This window comes from Haliaeetus leucocephalus, unplaced genomic scaffold, assembly GCF_000737465.1.
Source record: "Haliaeetus leucocephalus isolate CR32 unplaced genomic scaffold, Haliaeetus_leucocephalus-4.0 Scaffold225, whole genome shotgun sequence".
NCBI classification, from domain to species: domain Eukaryota; kingdom Metazoa; phylum Chordata; class Aves; order Accipitriformes; family Accipitridae; genus Haliaeetus; species Haliaeetus leucocephalus.
In genome coordinates this window covers 145,547-152,485 of record NW_010972661.1, presented here as the reverse complement: position 1 = coordinate 152,485, position 6,939 = coordinate 145,547, and the positions used below count along the sequence as shown (strand labels likewise).

Below are 6,939 nucleotides of genomic sequence, written 5' to 3'. Positions count from 1 at the left end.
ATCTACAAAAACAGATAGCTAAAGGCTCCTGGAAATTGTCACGGGTCATGCCCCCATAGTTCAATAAAGTTGTCTTCAGTTGTCCCCAGTAATCACTCGGATGTTCATCAGGTCTCTGCCTACATTCTAAAACCTTTGTCCAATTAGTTACTCTCTCACCAGCTTGGTGAACTGCTTCTATTAATTGTTGAATGGCAGCTCAGTGAGCCCTAGTTCCTTCTGTAGTTGCGAGATTCCATTCTGGATATTGTTCAGGCCATGGGTTTAACCCCTGACCTTTCTGAGCAATTTCTCTATCCTTTTCAAAAATCTTTTCTCTTTCCTCTGCCTGAAATAATTCTCGCAGCGAAGTCCTCATACCATTCCAACTAGGGTTATAATCAGTGACAATTCCCGATAACAATTGAGCACATTTTTCAGCATCATCATGCAGCCAAGGCATCTTCGACTGCCAAGCTACCAAATCACCTTGCTTCCAAGGTTCTTGCCTCATTACTGCAGTTACTGCAGGAACTTTAGCAGGTGCACCTGGACCTGCTCTTGGGTTTGGGATGTAGTCCAAACGCATTGGGTACACGCCAACACCCTTAGAGAAAAGTTCAGTTCCCTCAGCCTCAGGGGCTGAGGGAAGTAAACTTTTCCTCATTTTCAGCAAGGGAGTTTTCCTCCTTTGTTGTGCCCAATTATACCAAATATACCAATAATCAATATCATGATGTCCGGACTCTTCCAAAATCATTCTCAAAAACTTCTGCTTATGGGGTTTAAATGTTCCCTTAGGAGGCCACTCATCCACTGGCCCTTCTCTTCTATTTCTTGTCAGGAATGGCCATTCCTCTTGGCACAATATTATCAATTACCTTTTTTGCAATGCCTGTGCCAAGGGTATCTTTTTCCAATTTTCTAAAACCTCAGAAAGGGGTGTCCCCCTTTCAACACTGGGTGCTGACCCCATCTTTCTTAATATTTTTTTGCAAGTTTAAACACAAGAGTTTCCCAGGATAATTTTATCTGGAACTACCCATGCCCAAGTCTCTTGGGTGAACTTACCTGATTATTTCTGCCGGCAATTGAGCGTTGGTAATGGGTTTGTCCAGAGAAATATCCAGTTGCTCTCTTTCTCTCTTGTGTCCTAGAGTCCCATCTGGGTCACCAATTCTGTTAAAGGATTTTCAGTCATGGGTATCTTTAGGTTTGCTTTATTAACAACTCAGAGTTGGGCCACCACCGCAGTGAATGGCAACTTCCAAAAATTTCTCAGTCTTACATGCTTTTACCACCCATTATCCCAGTCCAAAGTCTTTGTAATTTTCCAGTCAATCTTGGTTCCCATGTCGTTATCATTCATCAATTTATCTCATCAATTCTCGTGTCCCGGTTCTTCTGAACTTAGTGGTCGTAAGCAGAAGGTCTTGGGTCACCACAATCACTTACCTTCTTACACATCAAAGATCACCTTTGAACTTCTGAAAATCACTCAGGTTATTCTATTGATTTATCTTGTTCTAAAGTTAATCACTTACTCCCATGCCTTAGGTTTAAGATGTATGCTCCTTCTTCTGTTGATTCAGCTTGACTGGGTTTTTAGCCAGCCATGTGGGGGCTACACATAGGACAAATAAGCAGTTTATGCATATTGTTTTATAAGCAACTGCATTCTATTAATCACATCTAAAGCAATCTCTAATCATTAGTTATATGTCTGATACAAATAGTCTTAGAAACAATGAGGCTTAAGGCCTAGTTCTTTTTACATAACCTCTGAATGCTGACTCCAAAGTGGAGTGGTCTGGGAAGGTGAGATTAACAAGACAGTCCTGGTTTTGCCGAAGTCCAGATAGGTTTCCTGACAGAAGGAAAAGTGTAGCAATATGTAAGAATTCTGTGCAGTGCCTGCATGCATATGTCTGACTGTGTACAAGTACCAATCAGGTCAACTTCTTCACAGCACCTGTCTGGCTTCCAAAAAGATTTTGGGAATGTGCAAAATCTGTTACAGATGGCCTTGGGAGAAGGCAGTAGTTTCAGGGAACATGCACATGAATATGGGGATGCCACTGCTCAGGAAAGATGGCAGATGTGACATCTACACCTGAACCGCATGTCTAAAAAATGGAACAGCTTCTGCAGCTGCTGGTTGCCAGTAAAGTATGGGCATGGCAGTGTAGCATTCGCATTGCACATCCTAGCAGTGTTGAGCATTCAAAAGGAGGAGTTCTAGTAAAAGTTTAAACTGATGAAGAGCATTTTATAGCATATTTAGTTGTGCTTAGCTCATGTCCTGGTTTCAGCTGGGATAGAGTTAATTGTCTTCCTAGTAGCTGGTACAGTGCTATGTTTTGAGTTCAGTATGAGAAGAATGTTGATAACACACTGATATTTTCAGTTGTTGCTAAGTAATGTTTAGACTAAAGTCAAGGATTTTTCAGCTTCTCATGCCCAGCCAACGAAAAAGCTGGAGGGGCACAAGAAGTTGGCACAGGACACAGCCAGGACAGCTGACCCAAACTGGCCAACGGAGTATTCCATACCATGGGACATCACATCTAGTATATAAACTGGGGGGGCGGGGGGGATCGCCGCTCAGGAACTAACCGAGCGTCGATCGGCGGGTGTCGAGCAATAGCACTGTGCATCATTTGTATATTCCAATCCTTTTATCATTACTGCTGTCACTTTATTAGTGCTATCATTATTATAACTAGTTTCTTCTTTTTATATTCTATTAAACCATTCTTATCTCAACCCACAAGTCTTACTTCTTTTCCCGATTTTCTCCCCCATCCCACTGGGGCTGGGGTGGGGAGTGAGTGAGTGGCTGCGGGGTGCTTAGTTGCTGGCTGGAGTTAAACCACGACAGCTCAGTTTAGCTTCAAGGCCAAACACAGTTCCCATAGGAGGGATGTATCTGCTAAAAATTCAAGCCCCGCTCTCCTCCAGTGGGATGCTTGTACTCCATTGCAAAGGCTCTAAATGAGCGGCAGAGTGGGGCTCTAAATGAGACCCACTAAGCAAAGCCATCTTATGTTCCTGATGACTCCAAATTCGCTTGTGCTGTTCATCAGTGCTTTGGACACTTCAAGCTGGATTGTGAGACGCTGTCAGTAGGCCTGGGAACATAGAAGGATGCAGTTCATGAGAAATATTTATCTGGAAATACCATTTTCTACCTAGCATCCAGCCACAGGAGTCCCAGAGCCTTTGTGTTTTCTGGTCTGCTGCCACGGCAGAACAGGTGTACTTGGTGCAGATGCCAAAACAAAACAGAAGAAGGTAAGTATGCAAAGTTCTTTTAGGTCTTTTCTTATAAATTAGAAAGCAGCAAGACTGTCTTTCTCTGTTTGATTTTAAAAGCTTTCTTTACAGATCATGCTGAACACAGCCAGTAAGCAGCTCCATATGATGTTGAACGACTACTGAACAAGAGGAGGCAGAAAAGCAGCAGTTAGAAAAGTGCAGTGGGAGGCCCTGACATGTACCAGTGTACAAATTTAACATTTGAGGATGTATGCAATCACAGTTCCATATTTATCTTATGATGGCCAGACTGATCCAAGCAACTGATTTATGCAAGTTTTATACCATTGTGGTGACAGCATCCCTTACCTCCAAATGCAAAGCTGAACCATCAAACCAACAAGGAGCTAGGGTTGCATGTAGTGCAAGAAGGTGCCCAACCTTGGTAACGACAAGTCGAAGCAAAGTGAAGCAGAGATCACTCCCTCAAATGGATGAAGCCTGGTAGGGATAGCACTGAAACAAGCAAAAACATTATTTCAGTGGGCTTTCAGTAGCCCACAAAGCAGTGAAAGATTTCAGGGAGATTAATGGACTAAGTGGCTCCTCATGCAACAGTTTTACCACTGAGGAACCCTGCTGTAGGACGTCACTATTCAGTTTACTATCCAAACTTGTCCTGCTCTGCTCCAGACGCTGAACCCTTTTACAGTGGCAGGGAGAGGAACCACACAAGTCTACACAAGCATCTCTTCCCTATTTCAGAGAATTTTATTGCTTCCAGGCACAAACTTTATCATATTTCATGTTGGGAAAATTCATGAATTTTTCTGCTGTTTCTCACTGTGGCTTATACAATGGCCTAATTAGCTGTGAGATCTGGGCCTCTAATCCCTTGCCTGGCTCTGACCTTGAATGACCTCGGGTAAGTACATTTTAATTTCTCAGCCTGTGTTTACCCATCAGGAAAATACTAATGTTGAATTTTTTTTCCTCATGGCTTTATAGAAATTCTCACCTCTGGATTATTCTGCTGCATGGGAGAGAAAGAATGAGAAACACGATTATGGCAGGCTCTTCCCTTAGAGAAAGAAGGATCCAGCCACACCAGAACTTTATAAACCTCACTAAAATATTTCTTTCTCATTCTGCCTGTGGAATAACAGCATGTGGGTTTGAGAAATAATATTGTTCAAAACAAGGACAGTACAAGTTATTAATTATCAAGTTAATCCTAAGAAGGTAAGAATATTTTCTACTGGTGGCCATGACCTTGGAAATGACCTTCAAATTCTGTTATGCACCTCTTTTCATACTCAGCCAGAGTTGCCACATGCTCATCTCTGAAAGCCTGTGTGTCTTACATTTGCAGAGAAGATTATCAGCAAAATTCCCACTGAAGGATGTAATGCAGCTGCATTTTACATACTATCACACATGCAGGCATATTCTAATGTGATTCCAGAAGTACCAAGGCTTTTACCTATACTGTCTCATTGTATATAGATACTGGCCTTAAGGCAAGAAAACAGTATATAATAACAGAATTATTTTTAATTTTGGACTCGAGCCTACAAAGATGGAGAAGAGGCCACAGAATTGTGCTTGGCTGCCACAGGCACCGGGGGTGTTTCAGAAAAGTCGTGTGCTGAGGGGCTCACCAGCATGTGCTGGACCATGTGCACTCAAGGGATATCTGTGTGAGTAACACCTAATAGAGGCAGGAAAGGTTATTAAACCATTTTGCAACTGAAGCATGGAGAGACAAGATGATTAGCCCAAGGTGTTCCATGACCAAAGACCGAATCTTCCAGATTCCAGTGACATGCCTGGGTTGCAGTCTGTATTTTACCGGGTGCATTGGGAGAAGGTCTTGTGGGAGGCCACTCCACCAGAAACAGGGTAAAACTGAGCACAGGCCAACACAGCGTTGTAGTCCTCAGAGGCAGCTACGTACACAGGGAAACACAGCCTCGCACAGAGAAAAGACATTGCTAGCCAGCTGAGTTACCAGCTTGCAAGTTAGCTTGGTCTTCTAGGGACTGGAAGGCAGCATTAGCCAAGAGCACCTGGTCTGTATGCTGCATCTGGGTGAGCCAATTGCCATTTGCATTTAAAAATGCCGATGCTAAAATAAAGCAGTAGTTCACACGTGACCCACTGCCCCGCTCTGTGCACTGTTACTGTGAAATGCTGGAGATACCACATTCATATTTTGGTAGTGAGTTTTACGACAGCCGCTGATCTATCTTCAGTTTTTTGTCATCTGTGGTGTGCTTCTTGCAAACTCCTTGCACAGTCACAGACCTTTCCCCTGCTTTCAGAAGCAGTGAAGCCGTTGCTCCCCATCAGTCAAAATGACCCCCAGTTTCTCCTACAGCTTATCCAATGCACAGGTATTGCTTGCTTCCAGTGAAAATGCCCACAACCCACTGGACTTTTAGACAGACTGGATCCAGGTCACCCTCTCAGTAGGCACTGTGTTTATAAAACTGCATGGGGCCAAGGTGAAGATGGAAGTTAAGCAGGTGGCCAGAGTACAGGGCACAGAAGTGCACACAAGCATGTAAGGGGGAGAAGCAGAGGCTATATAATACAATTGACATGGGAGGGAGGTGGTGCAAGGAATGAGGTTGGCACTTCCTCCTTTCAACACCCGACTGTTCATTCCTGCCTTTTGCTGCAGCTTGATGCTTAGGCCACTCTGGTGTGTGGGCCCTCACGGCCTTCCAAACAGACTAACGAGGAGGTACTTCACCAACGTGAATGTACGAGAATTGCAGGGCTGGGGCAGACATATGGGGGCTGTGGTGTAAGGTAGTGAAGATGGAAGTGTTGGACTGGCAAAGATTAAAGACGGAGGAATGCCATGAGCAGGGTAGGAGATGAAAACTTAAGAGGAAAATGAAGGCAGGTGGGAGTAGCGTGGACAGAGAAGGTGAGGGAGATGGTGCTGTTCCAGATGAAATCTGAGGGAAGGCCAGGAAGTCATGGTAAGAAAGGCAGCACAGAATCAAGACGCTTGATGTATGTACCCCATACAGCTGAACCAGGGAAGGCATGGCGCCATGCTGCAGGTTTTTCACCGATCTCAAGACTATCCTGCTTTCATGACAGGGCAGGAAGCAACCATGATGGGACGAAAAGTTCTCATGGTGTGGAGAGACCGAGACACTTGTCTGGAGTGTGATGACAGACGGCACGTGGGGCCGCGGTCGCGGCCGCCGCCGCCGCCGCCGCCTCCTCCTCCTCCTCCTCCTCGACTGAGCCGGAGCCCGACTGGAGGACACTTCCGGCAGGAGTGCTCTGCAGGTCTGACAAAGGGGGAAAGGGGAAAAAGTAAGAAGGAGATCAACCTTGTGCCTGCCCTGGAGTCCGCAGCCCGAAAGCCGTCCGTTCCCCACGGCTGGCAGAACGAGTAACGCCATCAGCGACTGAAAAATTGGCTCGGCGCATGCGCCCTGGCCTCCGCCACTCTTTCCCCCTCATAAAAGCTGATTGAACGCGCGTCCGCCGGTCAGGCCGGTCCTGGTGGTTTCCCCGTCGAGACCTGTTACCTGGGCCGCAGCCTCCCCCGCCGCCAGCCCTCCCGGGGTGCCCGGCCGGGGAGGCCCTGGGGGCCCTGCAACCAGCGCGGGACCGCCGCCGCTTCGGCGGGGCATTTCCTCTTCCTCCCGACGTGCGGCCGGGGCGGGAGGAGGA

The 6,939-nt window shown here is 46.0% G+C and overlaps 1 long non-coding RNA gene across 2 annotated transcripts; it reads right to left on the bottom strand.

Moving 5' to 3' along the window:
* Positions 1–1,693: 1,693 nt before the first annotated feature.
* On the bottom strand, positions 1,694–6,813 carry LOC104831469. 2 transcript variants are annotated; one of them, XR_774301.1, is made up of 4 exons: positions 6,594–6,813; positions 3,607–3,753; positions 3,171–3,416; positions 1,694–1,846 (listed from the first exon to the last, which is right to left on the bottom strand). It is a non-coding gene; the product is annotated as an uncharacterized LOC104831469 (long non-coding RNA). The 2 variants fall into 2 exon arrangements; XR_774300.1 differs by lacking the exon at positions 6,594–6,813 and adding an exon at positions 6,273–6,580.
* Between the last annotated feature and the right edge of the window lie 126 nt (positions 6,814–6,939).